The sequence below is a fragment of the Fukomys damarensis genome, unplaced genomic scaffold (genome assembly GCF_012274545.1).
Source record: "Fukomys damarensis isolate Sample0158 unplaced genomic scaffold, DMR_v1.0_HiC HiC_scaffold_18, whole genome shotgun sequence".
Taxonomy (NCBI): domain Eukaryota; kingdom Metazoa; phylum Chordata; class Mammalia; order Rodentia; family Bathyergidae; genus Fukomys; species Fukomys damarensis.
This window is the reverse complement of record NW_022900930.1, coordinates 12,448,599-12,463,650: the sequence shown is the minus strand read 5'-3', so window position 1 is coordinate 12,463,650 and position 15,052 is coordinate 12,448,599. Positions and strand designations below refer to the sequence as shown.

Genomic DNA, 15,052 nt, shown 5'->3' with positions numbered 1-15,052 from the left:
CTTTTACTTTCCTTTTTAGTTTTATTTTAGAATTCCCTATTTTTAATGTTCATACAGAGATTTCTTTAACTGAAATACCGAATAGTTTCTTTGGTGTGAAAAACTATAATAGTACACAGGATCCTAATGAGACAATTAATAATGTGAAATAGGAAGTAAAGGGCTAAAGGTGTAAGGAAAGTGGGAAGGGTGGGGGAAAGGTAATAAGGGAGAGGAAAAAAATATGAGAAACTGTAAAAATGGAAATAAAGTGTTTGTAAATGGGGAGGGGAGGAAGGGGTGAAGGGAGGGCAGGGACAAGGGGAAAAATGAGAATCAAGACCTATTATGTAAAGGTACAGAATCCCAATGATGAATGTAATTGTATTGTATACCTAGATTATACCAATAAACTCAATAAAAAGGAAAAAACAAACAAACAAACAAACAAACAAGTCCCCAACTCTCCCTCCCCCGCAGCCTCCAGCCAAGACCCAGAATCTGCATGTTAACTAGATCTCCAGGTAGTTCTTATGTCTACAGAATGAAAATAAAAAATCAAAAAATCAAGAGCCTTGAGCGAGTTTGGGGAGGCAGCCAGGCCATTTCCACAGGGCAAGGCAAGGGGCAAAGCAAGGGAAATGAGTCAGCAGGACAGTGGCAAGGCTCTCTGGGTAATTCTGATATGTGCTGACATTTGAGGGCAGCGATCTTCCACCCAAGAGCCTGAGAAGCATACTCGTTCCTGAGACCATCTCAAAGCAGCCAACTCGTCTCTGGAAGGAGGACCCAGTCATTTAGATTTTTTAAAAATCTCATGGAGGCTTCTAACTGCACAAGGGGTTATTCTTAATTTTTATTTTATTTGTTCATTGAGATATTATACTTATATGTATGTTTCCTACTCCTAGAAAAAGAATCCCCAGATTTTTCCTCCTGTGTGTTTTCCTCTTGCTTTTTCCTGGTCTATGATGCCAGCTGAAGTTTTCAGTACAACCTAGCTGACAAGACAGGGCCAGATTTTTCTGTCACTTTTCTAGATCTTTTGAATTTCAATCAGATGTGGGGCTGATTGCTCCACACTTGTTTGATCCATCTGTGTGATAGGTTCACAGCAATTTTCCCAGATCTGTGGTCATCAGTGATTTCTGCTTTTCCCATGAAACCATGCTCTGTCCTCACATTTAGAAAGTGGAGATGATTGCTGGGTGTGTGCATGGCTGTAATTCTAGCATTTAGGAGACCGAGTCAGGGGGATCATGAGTTCAAGTCCAGTTAGGGGTACATAATAAGTTCAAGGCTGGCCTGCTCTATATAGTAAGACCCCATCTCAAAACAAAACAAGGGTAAAATCAAACAACCAAGTAAAGAAGGAAGTAGGAAAGGAGGAAAGGAAGGAAGGAAGAAAGAGAGGGAGGGAGGGGAGTGGAGTGGAAGGAGAAGCAGAGGGAGGGGAAGGAAGGGAAGAGAAGGAAAGAAAGGAACAGAACTAGGTGATGGCCTAGTAAGGACCTAGCATTTGTCTTTCTTTTCTGTGTTGCTGATAGCATTAAACAGAGCATTCACAGGCACCACTGTAGCAGCACAGAAAGATGGTGGAAATAGCAGTAAGATTTTAGAGCCATTGATGGGCCGGGGTGGAGGAGGGTGGTAGGAAACAGAAGGTTCTGCAACAAGGTGTGGGCATTGGAGAGAAACAGTGATTCTAGGGTGGGCCACATCCTCTCGATTACACTGGCATGGCTCTGGGAAATCCAGCAAACAGGGCAAAGCTGTGTTTGTGAAGATACAGAGCTATCTCATTAGAAACTTTAACACTTTAGATGCAAACAATTCCTCTATTATTTTAGAGGCAAATCCTTCCCTCATTGCCCATCATTATTTCCTACCATAGCATTCCGTTCACTTTTTTCCTTTTTTGAGACAGGGCCTCACTATGTAGTTGAGACTGACCTGGAACTCACTGTGTAGCCCAGGCTATTATCAAACTCACAGCGGTCCTCCTGTCTCAGCCTCCCGAGTGCTGGGATTAAAGGCGTGCGCCACGACACCCAGCTTCTGTTCATTTTCTTAATAGCATTTACTACAATTAACAGTCATCATGCTCATTATCTACATCCAACTGCTAAAATAACAGCAGTGGCTGTAAGAGTCACGTTGGTTGGTTTTGCTCACTTCTTCCTTGAATAAAGACCTTCGATGAATAGTGAAACGAATAAGTTGATGCACTGACCAACACTGCTATGCCTAAAATCACTTCCCACTTTGCAGCCCCAAACTACCTGTGTTAGTTCCCATCACTATAACAAAATACCCACAGTCAACTCATTAACAGAAAAGGTTAGCTGAGCATGATGGTGCATGCCCATAACCCCAGCACTGTCGGAGATTAACGCCGGAGGATCACAAGCTCAAGCGCAGCCAGGGCAATTGAGTAACTCAGTAAATCTCAAAATGATAAAAGGCTGAAGGTATTCAGCGAAAAAGCCCTGGCTTCAGTCCCTAGTACTACAAAATAAATGAATAGAAAATAAATGAATAAATACATAAATAAAAGAGAGATTGATGACTGATTAATTGATTTTGGCTCACAGTTGGAGGTTTCAGCATGGTAGAAGAATCACCCATCTCATGGCCAGAAAGAAAAGAGAGAGGGCCAGGGATTTAACTTAGTGGTGCCGCTACCTGCCTCGCAAGGGCAAGGTCTTAAATTCAATCCTCAGTACCAAAAAAAAAGAGAGAGAGAGAGAGAGAGAGAAGAAAGGGCATGAGTGCCACAGTGCCCTTCAGAGGCACCTTTGCAATGCTTAAGGACTTCCCACGATGCACTGCCTCTCCAACTTTCTACTACTTCTCAACAGCACCACCCCGCAGACTGAACCGATCCATTAACACATGAAATCTGAGGGCTATTAACATCTAAACCACAGTACCCACTGAGAGCAGAAACACAGAAAGGGGAGAGCCAGCCTTCTTACAGCAAGAGAGGCAGCTGCTAGGCTTCAGATTATCACAGAGGTGGCCGGAGCAGGGCTTTGTGTGAAGGGTGCATGAAGCAGTCCGAGTCAGGGCTGGCCGAACTTTCCCAGGTGGTAAACCCTGGTGGAGGGCAGACTAATTCACTGGGTGAAATTAGACTTAAGTGAAAATATGACGGGTCTTGGAGCTAGTGAAATCTCACTACAAATGTGAGCTCATTCAGAGCATCCCACCCGGTGAGGCTTGGACTATGATGCATTAATGCAGCTCGCCACGTAGAATTCTGTAGTAGAAAGAGCAGATTTTGGAACAGAACTTCACTCAAATTCTGTTCCCTCTGCTGGCTGTTTTTATTGTTGTTGTTGTTAACCGCGGGAAATTACCTGTCAACTTTCCATCTGAAAATGGGGCAGCAATATTTATCTCATATATTATGCAAAGTACCTAGTAAAATGTCTAACCTATAACAGTATTTCATAAATATGAGCTCCTTATAAATAGTGCAGACTTCCTCACCCCTTCTTTTTCAAACCTTTTCTTCCTTTAGTTGAAGTTTAGTTCTTACTTCCTTGTCACTAAAACATCATGCCACCACTCCTAGCACTTACTGTCTATATCATTTGATTGGAAAAATAATCCCCTTACTTCCTTATGGGGTTTCCTCTGATATTACACGAACTCTTGTATTGTGAAAATATTAAAAGCTAAGGGATTTACTCAGCTTATTTCTCAGCACAAATGGAAATGCCTTTTGAGACAGAAACCTTACCTTCTGTTTCTTTCTGTTCTGTGGCACTGAATCCTGCGTGAGACACATACAAGGTTCCAGCATGAACTTTCCCGATCTCAACTCAGTGCAATAGTCCTTGTGGGAAGCGGTGTTTGGTCCCTGAATATTTCACATCCCTCCAAGCAAACTCTCTTGAATACTGCCCAACCAGGCATACTGCTATCATAAATCTAATTAAACTCTCTTGATACACTGTATTGTTTCACTTTTTAAATCATATATTTATTTGCTTTACCTTTAACAGAATTAAAAGTATATGAAAAGAGACATTGCATCTTTAAATCATCATGCTTTTATTTTTGTTAGGACAGTGACAGGGAATAAAAACTCCTTCCCCCTATCTAATCTCCTGTATTTCTTTAGTGAAAAATTCCCAATTTTTAGTTGCAGCCCAAGTAAAAGATGATCTCTCCTGAGTTGACTTGGTCTGATAACTAGGTACTTGGTAAGTGAAAGCACTATACAGTATTTCTGGGTTATCTCCTTAGTAAGAGTTAAGCTTCTTCCTATTCTGGAGTATGGATTAGATGGCTGAAGCTCCATTCACCTTCTTGAACCATGAGTACAGGGACCACACCCTCAAAATGACAGCATGGACAGCCTGACAGAGACTGAGTCCTTAATGAATTTGAGGCACCCTGCCTCCCAGTCCCAAACTACCTATTTTACAAGAGAAAGTGGCAAAGGCCAGGGACTTAGCTCAGTGGTTCTGTCACCTGCTTCACAAGCTCAAGGTCCCAAGTCCTATCCCTGGTAAAGAGAGAGAGAGAGAGAGAGAGAGAGAGAGAGAGAGAAAGTGGCTAACTGTTAATGCAGCTGATCCTAGTTTGAACTGATACAAGTTATAGTTAAATTGTACTTTATTCATGTTCCATCCATATGAATAAAGTTAATTACAGATAGTTAGTGCTCTATTCCCGTGATGATAGTTAATAGTCTACTAATTATTTTGAAATGCTGGCTTAATGTAGCATTTAATTTAAAATACAGAAAAAAAATAGACATTTAAGAAAATGGGGTTGATCCATAAAGTCAATTTTAAGCAGCAGTAAATAGCCCTAGACGTCTCTGCTCACTAACAATTACCCTTTAAGGAAAACATACTCAAAAAAGTACCCTAATCGGATTAAAGAAAAAGCATTGCTTTTGCTTTTATGGGTGTTACCAGCTATTTTTGTCTTACCTTTTAAGTAGGTTTTAGATATATTTGTTGTGCTAGATGACTTTTATCACTAGTGAGAAATAAAGTCCCTACTCCAGGAAAATATATATGTTGGTTCTGGGTTTTTCCTTTTATTACAAAACGAACAGGAAGAAAAGAAGAGAGAGACAGCTTAGAGATGAAGGAAACTGAACCAAATAAAGTGAAAGGTCATGAAGATGATAGCAGAAGGTGTCCTACAGTTTGGCTGGGACACAAGAGATGTGTGGCTGTACCTATCATTTGAACAGTGAATTTCTCCACACAAAATCCTTGCGTGATTTTAGAGATAACTATCAATACACAAGGAAGTTTACTGGGGTTATAGGAAGAGAGGGAAGGCTGCAAATGAATAGCAGGAGGATCTTTTTTAATGATAAAAACATATAAAGTATCTACACTCCAACTTCGTATGATACCAAGTTTAGTTACAATGTTTGCTGTGGATATAAATACCAAGGAACAATTCAAGTCATACACACACACACACACACACACACACACACACACACATATATATTTTTTTTTGGTATCAGGGTTTGAACTTGGGCCCTTGTGCTGCTTGCGAGGCAGGTGGCAGAACATCTGAGCCAAATCCCCAGCCCGACTCATGTGTGTGTGTGTGTGTGTGTGTGTGTGTGTGTGTGTGTGTGTGTGAAATGATTCAGGTTTTATACCTAACACAGTATTTTGGAGACTTTTTTTGTGAAAAATACACAAATTCAGAGTCTTGGTAGAGACCTATGCAAGTGAAAGTTCCCAAGCCTTCAAACTTTAGTTCCACTAAATATCTTTCTGATCATTGCTTGTACTTAAAAATAATCAAAAAAGGGTTTGTAGACTACAACCTGTTCTGTTAGCTTTTCCCCATTCAACTATACATCTTTCTCTGTCAATGAGTCTAGCTCATCTCTTAAAAGAATGTTCTGGTAGTTCCATGTTTGTTATATACCTACTGGATATGTCACAGGCTGCAATATGATAAACCCTAAATAAGAGTTTGTTGAATTGGTCTATTGTGAAAAGCTGGGTTGTGTCCAGATTTGACAGGGTTAAAAGATAGGATCTCTACTTCCCCCTTCCCTGGCCTGGAGAGGCAAGAGGAGAGAACAAAGCACACTATTCTGTTCCCACCCCTGGCTTCCTAGTCCTCTTCTCTTTATCCTCCCTCCCTCCCACATGCCCTGAGCTGTCATCACCCAGCCTGGCTCATAGAGATGGGTGGGAAACATCACTGAACAGGTTTGGCCAGAAAGTGAGAAGATGTTTTGGTAATATGTTCTAGATTTTAAAACATATTTCACTTCACTTGGCAAGTTTCCTAAACATTCTTTTTTTCCATCAATCATAGCAAAATCCTAAACATAAAATCTGACCATAAAGGCAATCTAAGGATATCAGGTACATTTGGCTGTGATTCTAAAAACATGTAAAAAATGAATTAAAAACTTACAAAATCAAGGAGTGTAGCACTGTAGAGATAAAGTTAGGTTATATTCTTAGGTGATAGAATGGTTGGTAAATCTACTCTAGCTGGGTTAAAGGGCATTACTGGTTCAATTGTGAGTAAAGACATAATCTAGCAAAACCAGATCAAAAGTAGTAGCGGAAGAAACAGTACATTCAAAATCTATTATTCCACTAACAATTAAGGTTTGGGATTAATCGATTGGGTCATGATAAGCCTGTACTCTACCCCTGAGCAGCTACACCCCCATCCCCTATTTTGGTGTTTTGAATAAGGAAATCTTTACACTCACTTCCCAGAATACCTCTCTGCATCATTCACGGAAGACAGTGGAATATGAACCTACCTGCTTCTCTCATTTTCAGCCTCTGCTGAAAATCTAATCTAGTTGGGGGCCACTCTATTCCTTCAAGGACTCAGGCATGTTCCCAGCAGCAGGGGGATTAAGGAAGCAGGGGCACGTGGGCCACACAAGGCCAGGTGACTGCTGTTTGCTCTGTACTTTCTCAGCTTTGACCCCAACTTGCTGGGGCTGGGGCACTGCTTCAGTCAATGTGCCCAAGTGGCTGTTAATGAGATTCAGGATACATTATCCCAAAATACATTAACCCAAAAGAGGCAGAAGCAGAAAGACCACTCATCCCATCCTTCTCCCTTGCAGCAGGTCAGAGGACTTTCACATAAGAGGTGCCCTCCGTATTTCAGGGGGAAGCAGGCATTCTTATCTTTACAGAAGAGGGACACAGAAGAAGCTGAACAAATAGGTCTTTCTATGTCTTCCTCCCTCCAATTTACTGCCGTTAAATTATATTCCTTTTTCTTATACATCTCCATGATTTTCCACTTCTTCATCAAATCCTACATTAAACATATACAGGTTTACCCATTGCTTCAGATCTTCCTTTCCTGTATAAAGACTCTCATATCATAAAACTTTAAAAATATGTATGCTTTTCTCTTGTTAGTCTCTTGTTTTAGGGACTCCAGCCTGAATTTAAAATGAGAAGGAAAGATATTTCTCGTCCTTTCACTGCCAAGCACAAATTTTAGTAACCAGATCACATTTCTTAATATCCAGTTTTTCTAGAACTAGGGCCCTCTATGGATATTATGAACATTTTTGTTAGTTGTCCATCTGCCATCCACTCCCATTTCCTGACATAAATGCTTCTTTGCCAGGCCTCTCACAGAAAGCTCACCTCAACCTAGGCTCAAGAAGTGGGCTCTGATGGGCTGAAGGTCATCAGTCCACTGAAATGTACCCATTTGGGAATGTGCAAGAGACCCAGGCCATCCAATAGGGTGGATTTCAGTCTCTTGCTTGGAATGGAGGGATGAAAAGCTAGAAGTCATTTACCTCCCATGGCCACTGGTAAAAACCAGTTGAATATTCCCCAGTGTTCCTGTTTTTCTACTGGGCACACAGCAAGTCTACATTTCCCAGCCTCCCTTGAAATTAATGGTTATGTGTCTGAGATGCAGCCAGTGAAACATGGGCCAAATTGATGTCTTGCCATCCAAGCCTGACCCCTCAGGAGGGTCCTTCCATTTTCTTTCCCTGTCTGTTGCCTGCATGGAGCAGACTCCCAGGATCAAGGCAGACAGAACCACACAGGAAGGAGCCCGAGTTACATATGGATAGCTTCCCAGGACCACCACTTGAGCAGGAACCCAGGACTAAACAGCTGCAAAGAGAAATAAATTTCTGTTGTGTTCAATTTTGATGTTGTGGGCCAATACGTTAACCTTCCCTGATTAATTCACTTCCTTTCCTCTGAGTTATTGTTTTGATGATCCTATAAATTCTTTTTATTGTTTGGACATGTCTGAGTTGGATTTTTTTGTTGTTGCTGCTACCAGGAACATGCAAACTTTACAGATCCTGCTCTGCATCCCATCCCACAGTTGCATGTGGCTTTTAGTCACAATGTGGGTGCTTATTCGACTCTGCTCCTTTCTGACATTCAGTGTCACTCTGCTTAGGCAGAGTGGATTTTGTTTGGTTACAGCTAAGGTAGCAGTTGTGGTTAGGAGCTTTGTCTGTTTTTCCTCATTAGCTAAAATTATACTTTTTTTTCCACTGCAAATTTTTGTTCATTTAAGGGTTAAGCATAACCACCTTTGGGTCTAGGCTGCTTCTACTTAATTAGCTAATGCTTCTAATTACAGTGCTCACTTAAAGACCTAGAGCTGTAGTTGCACATGCCAATAATCCCAGCATGCATGAGGCTGAGGCAGGATTGTGATTTCTAGGCCAGCTAGGGGTACACAGTAAATTCTAGGCCAGCCTAGACGGTATAGTAAGACTGTCTCAGAAAGCAAAAACAAAACAAAAAAGCCTAATAGCACAAGGTAAGATGTAAAAGATGTAAATTTGGACAGGAGACCCTCATCTTCCCTTTCATGGGGGTTACAGTTCTCTATGACCAGATCAATGCATTCACGTCCCTTCTTTCCATAACTTTAACAGGGACTGAGAAGCCTGGGAGGCAAACAACGAAAGTCAATAGGACGTGACAGTGACCTGACTTTGTCACCTGCCTTGTCTATTCAGCAGCTTCTCGTCTTAAGGGTTACACTTTTGAAATCATATTCATAAGCCAGCCAACACTGAGAAAATGCCAAAGTTGCCCACTGAGGAAGCTTTTTATTTTTGCTGCTGGAGATTGAACCCAGGGCTTCACACATACGAAGCACGTGGTCTACACTGAGCTACCCCCCAACCAAACACTTTCTTCCCAGCATTTCTACTGACCACCTAAGGAGCCTTCCTGTGCCACCTGCTCCACCAGTCTCCATACCAGATACCACTATCACAGCTGACTGTTTTACTCTGCTCTCTGATTCCTCTTTTCTTCCTCCATTGCTTTGAGCATTGGAAGTGCCAACATGATGAAGACAAAGTCTCCTTTCTCAATTAGCTTGCAGAAAAGAACTTGAAGAAGACAAACATATATATATATATTTCATTATAAAACGTGGGAAGGGCTAGGATTAGAACTGCACACAGGATGATGTCAGAAGTACAAAAAATGGCCTCTGAGTCCAATATGAAGCTCATAAAGGCTTTTTGGGGAAACTGATGCCTAAGTTGATCCACAAAGTGCCTAACACTATTTGAACACAAAGCATTTAGCAGGAATGCTGGGATCTAATGGGTGGATTGATGTGATTAGGAGGATAGTGGAAGACAGGCAAGGTCAGGGCATAGAAGAGGTGTCCAAACATGGCTTTGAATTATTTATTCCTATTAGAATTTAAATTTCTTAAGTGTGGGAACCTTATCTCTCTAGTTCACTAAGGTATCTTTCCAAAATGGTTCCTGGCAACTAAATGTGAAAATAAGTGTGTAGATGAGTCAAAGCTCGGAAGTAACACCACCAGATATATACCTCTGTGCATCACTTTGGAGCTGTGGCTGAAGAGGCAAAAGTCTGAGGCTAATGCATAGCCCAGGGACTCAACTGAACATGACCTCAAAAGGGCAATGAGAACAGGGTCAGAGCAGGGCGCACAGTTGAGAAATACTATACAGTAAGATTAGCAGGAATTTGTAACTGCATACGGGAGATAAAGGAGAGGCTAGGCTTACTTTTTTTTTTGTACCTGGGATCGAACTCAGGTCCTTGCGCTTGCAAGGCAGGCCACCAAACTGCTGAGCTAAATTCCTGGCCCTAGGCTTACTTTTTTTGATAAGAGTACAGGAGAAGGTTCAGAGTCGGGGAGAGAATAACACATAAGAAATCTGAATGGGTAGGAATTTGATTCTAACCGAATCTTTTCCCCACTGCCCTTTTCATTGTCTGCTGTTGGCCCTTGAGGACCCCCTTGACAGGCACATTCATATAGTCATCTTCATTCAAGTCACACGCAGGTAACTTTGAAATTTTATAATTTATGAGATTATAATTTGGCCAAAGCAAAGGAAACGGCATTGTTTGAATTCCAATTTTTAGATTACATTATATATGGCAAAATTCCAACTTTACCCATTACCATTTTATATTTTGTTTTGTTATAGAAATGAAAATAAAGTTTAAAACAAACATCTGAGTTCCTCTCCTACCTAGGTTAAGAAAGGCCAATTACAAGAGCTGGGCATGGTGGCACATGTTTATGATCCAGCGCTTGGGAGGCTGAGGCAGGAGAATCATCTCGAGTTCAAGGTCAACCGGCCAACCTGGGCTACATAGTGAGTTCAGGATCAGTCTGACCTGAACTACAGAGGGAAACCTTGTCTTAAAAAAAAAAAAAGGAAATAGCAATTATATTTTAAAATAATTTTCTGATCAAAAAGTAATATATATTTGGTGTAAATATTTATGAAAGTCTAGAAAAGAATAAGGAAAAGGAAAAAAACTACCATACTATTATTACTCAAGAGCAACCACCATAGTGTTTTTATATCTTTTCCTCAAATATTTTATGCAATCATATTACAAAGATGTAAATTAATTTTGCACCTTATTCCCCTTCAAGGTGCCAGACCTTGAACCCAAGGCCTTCACATAAGATATAATACACACACACACACACACACACACACACACACACACACACACATATTTTTAAGGGTCTAAGACACTTAGTTGCGAGCTGGGTTTGAACTTGTGATCCTTCTGTCAGCCTCCCAGAGCTTTTCCTTCTTAACACAAAAGTGTATTTTTTTTCCCTATTGCTCCTATTAATAGCTGTAGGCTATTCCATTGCATGACTATCATAATTTTTAAACTGCATTTCATTGTTGGACTCTGGTACATTATCTCCAATTTTTTGTAATCAAAATGGACTGTGATGCGTTTCTTTTGCACAGACTTTTCTGTATTGTGTGAATTTCTTCCCCAAAAGTAGAATCACCAGACCAAAATAAATGAATACTTTGAGGTTCTAAATACCTATTCCCAAGGTGTGTTCCCCAAAGGCTCTAGTAATCAGTGTGTCTACAAGCTCATCTTTCATAAACTCTAGTCATAGATCTAGTAATTTTTTGTTTTGAAAAAGCATCAAATCATCCTTTTATTTTGATTCCATGTCTGGTTGATAATAATATAAATACCCTAATTTTTTAAATCGCAAAGGAAAGATATGTCAGTGAAGACGTTAACAACAGATAATTAACAGTGCTGGCATTTCGGTGGGGAGAAAGGTAGAAATGACGATGTAAAAGGATACAGGCCTTGTCTGGCTGAGTCGAGTCACATGCATCTGCGCATCCTTCTAGATGATTGTGATTATAGGTTTTTAGAAGCTACTAAGCTTTAGGAGTACAAGATGCACACACAGACTGCATCTGGGACATTATTTTTGACACATACAGAGTTCTCAGGTGGCAGTTCTTATCTGTTAGCATGTGGTGAATATCATACCATTGATTTCTGACTTTTTTCAAAGGGAGTCGGACTTTTTCTCTATTTTCTTCTCTCCTTCCTTCCTTCATCTGTTTCACTCTATTACACCTAGGTATAGATTCTTAAAAAACAATTATTCTTCTTGGTATTAACTGGACTAGTGAATCCAGAAATAGCAGTGTTTTAATAACATTAAAACAATCTTACTCGTTATTTCTTCAAATACTGAATCTTCCTTGTTCTCCTTTCTTAACTTCTAGGATTTTGATCAGATATAAGTTCCATACCTAGATATTTGATAGTATCAAGGAATTATAAAATTTTAGGTGTGGTAATGAGCTTGTATTTTGTTTTAATAATCCTTATTGTTGAAAGATACATTTCTTCAAAGAGAATGTTACTCCTTCTCTCTGTCTTTCCCAGATCTTTTTTCACTGCTTTGTGTTTTTATATTTTTGACTCCTTCTTTTTTTTACTTTTACTTTTATTAGTATATGTTTGCAGTACATAATGATCATCATGGGAATTGGTACAGGTATATCCTTGCTCTAAATTCTTGATAATACCAAGCCCAGTATGGGCACATTAATGACTTCACAACAACTTGTCTCAAAATAAAAAACAAATAAAAATGGCTGGGAATATAGGTCAGTGTTCTAAGGTACTGGGTTCAATCCTTATTACCTAAAAAATCAAAAAATCTTAATATATTCTGAGCTACTTTCATTCAGTAATCCTTTCGCCTGTATCCAGTCTGGTATCAGAGATGTCCATCCTGATCTATGTCTATATCGATATCCATTTCTAGCTATACCTATATATATAACTTATAATAAAGATTATTTTTATAGTTTTCTGCTTCCTGGAAATATTTTTAAACTTGTCCTTTATTTATTTAAACCTAGTAAACAAAGTAGATTTATAGATTGGCACCTGGCATTTTGATCCATGAAATATGTGCCTGCTTCTTCTGTCTTCTATTTCTAGGGGCCTCTCTCCTGCTGGCTGGCTTTCTCCGGAGCTGGACTGTCTTAACTACCTGTGTGCCATTACCCCTCAGGGTTTCCTGAGGCCCAGGATGAAGAAGCCTCCTAGGATACTCGTCAGGTGCTCCTGTCAATGCTTAGAAACCTGCTTGGGAACTACTGAAACTAAAATTTATAGCTTGAGTTCTCTGGTCCCTGAAACATCATGTGTCCAGAAAGCTAATAGATATGAAGACTGGTCTGTGGCCAATATTACTAAAGGACTTGACTTTTCTCTTTTCTTTTCTTGTCTTTTTTCATTTCTTTTCCTCCTCTCCCCTCCCTTCCCCTCTTCTCTTCTCCTGAGCTTCTCAACTCCATGGTAGCGCTTTCTAGTCATGGAAAAGCATATTAAGTCCTGCAAAATTCACATTGAGAGTGTTAATGTTTTGCAGCTAAGGGCTTGAGGTACATCTTCTAGAACTGCTCTCCTGTGTTGGACTTTGACTTCTGTTCCCCTCATGATGAAAGGCTAACACCTCCAGTTCTCTCAGGGCATATATGCAGCCTTACTGACCTTTCTGTTCCAACACATTATTCTAAAAACAGATTTTATCTAAAAATTGGCCAGGGAGTCCCCAATTTTCAACATCTCAATTTTTTAAAGACAATCCAAAGAACCTAGCTTTCCATTTCTGGAAATAAATCTCCTGCTAGAAATTTTTAACTTAATAATTAATAAAAGGTAGAATAACTCAAGGATTTTTTGAGCGGGCTAAGCAGTGGCTCAGTGGCAGTGTGTGTGTCTAGCGTGTACAAGGCCCTGAGTTTGAACCTCATCAACTCGCCACCAAAAAGAGTTTTTGCTTTGGGAATCTGACAGTAAAAATGTACATGATTGGCTACTTGCTATTATTAAAATATAAAATATTTATTATTAAGTCAATAGCATAAGTAATTTCATCGTGGACCCTTAACAGTAACATTGCATGAAATTCCAATGAGGGCTGCCTCCTTCTCTCAACACTTGATATCCAACTGGCAAAAGTGCTTTAAATAACCAGGGACCCAGATGATGGAATCTACTAGTATTTTGCCACATGATCTTGGGCTTCCATTTTCTCAAGTCTGAAATGAGAAAACTGAACTCTGAACTCTGAAATGAGAAGGTCATTTCAGTTCAAAAAGTAATCTAGCTTCTTTCAGAGATAATAATGCAGGCTAATCACATTTCTGCTCTTTTCCCTGGGGGAGAGAAAAAACAGGTTCATCTGGTTACTACTTCCCCTCCCCCTGTGACCAAAAAAAAAAAAAAAAAAAAAAAAAAAAAAAAGAAAGAAAAAAAGATGTGGCAAAATACAAGTATAAACCAACATAATGATATAGAAAAATACACCGAGATTTTACAATTAGAGGAAGAGAGATGCAAATCTGCCTAGTGACCCAAGTAGAAAGAAAAACTGATTAATTACCAAATTTATATTACTAATCAAAGAATAGCAAACCAAAGTAAGGCTTTTGTAGAACCTTTTTCTGAGAAAACCTCCTATGGTTTTGCACTATTTTTCTAGAGCTGCTATAACAGCTTGCCTTAAATTAGGTAATACAGAGAAGTAGAAATGTATTAGTTCAAATCCAGGAGGGCAGAAGTCTGAAATCAAGAGGTGGAGTTATTCCTTCTGGAGGTTTGTTAGGGCTTTTATCTAGATGTCCCGCCAAGGCCTCATGTGCTCATAGGTGGGGCTACTGTGAGGTTACTGGATCATGGGTGTGTGGTACTGGATTAGTTTATAGCTGGGTGTGATGTTGGCTGGTGAAGCCCAGTGAAAGAGGTGGGTCATTGTGGGTGTGGCCTGGAATGGAATACATCCCACCTCTTCCCTTGAAGGCGGCTTCTTCCCACCTGCCATGCCCCTCTGCCACGCTGTCCTACTCTAAAGCCAGCTGACTATGAACTAAAACCTTTATAAATTGTGAGTTAAAATAAATCTCTCCTCCTTTAACTGGTGGGTGTTGGGTATTTTGTCCCAGCAATGAGAAAATAACTAAGACAGGCTGCAAGGGACAATTACTTCCATACCTGTCTCTAAGGTTTGGGAGGCTGCTGCCAGTTCTTGGCTTTCTTTGGCTTACAGATGGATCCTGAACCCTGCCTGTTACCACATGGTCTTCCCTTGGTGTGTCTGTGTCTGTTTCCAAAGTTCTCTTTCCTTTCTCTTTAGTTTTAGGGCCCAACACCTTATTTCAGAAAAGGATGAATTCACCTGTACTGAGTTAGAGGTGTGTGTGTGTGTGTGTGTGTGTGTGTGTGTGTGTGTGTGT

At 40.1% G+C, this 15,052-nt stretch overlaps 1 long non-coding RNA gene across 2 annotated transcripts in view; it reads right to left on the bottom strand.

Moving 5' to 3' along the window:
* The window catches only part of LOC104860617, a 69,306-nt gene that overhangs the window by 25,399 nt on the left and 28,855 nt on the right, over window positions 1-15,052 (bottom strand). The gene's annotated exons all lie outside the window — the stretch shown is intronic.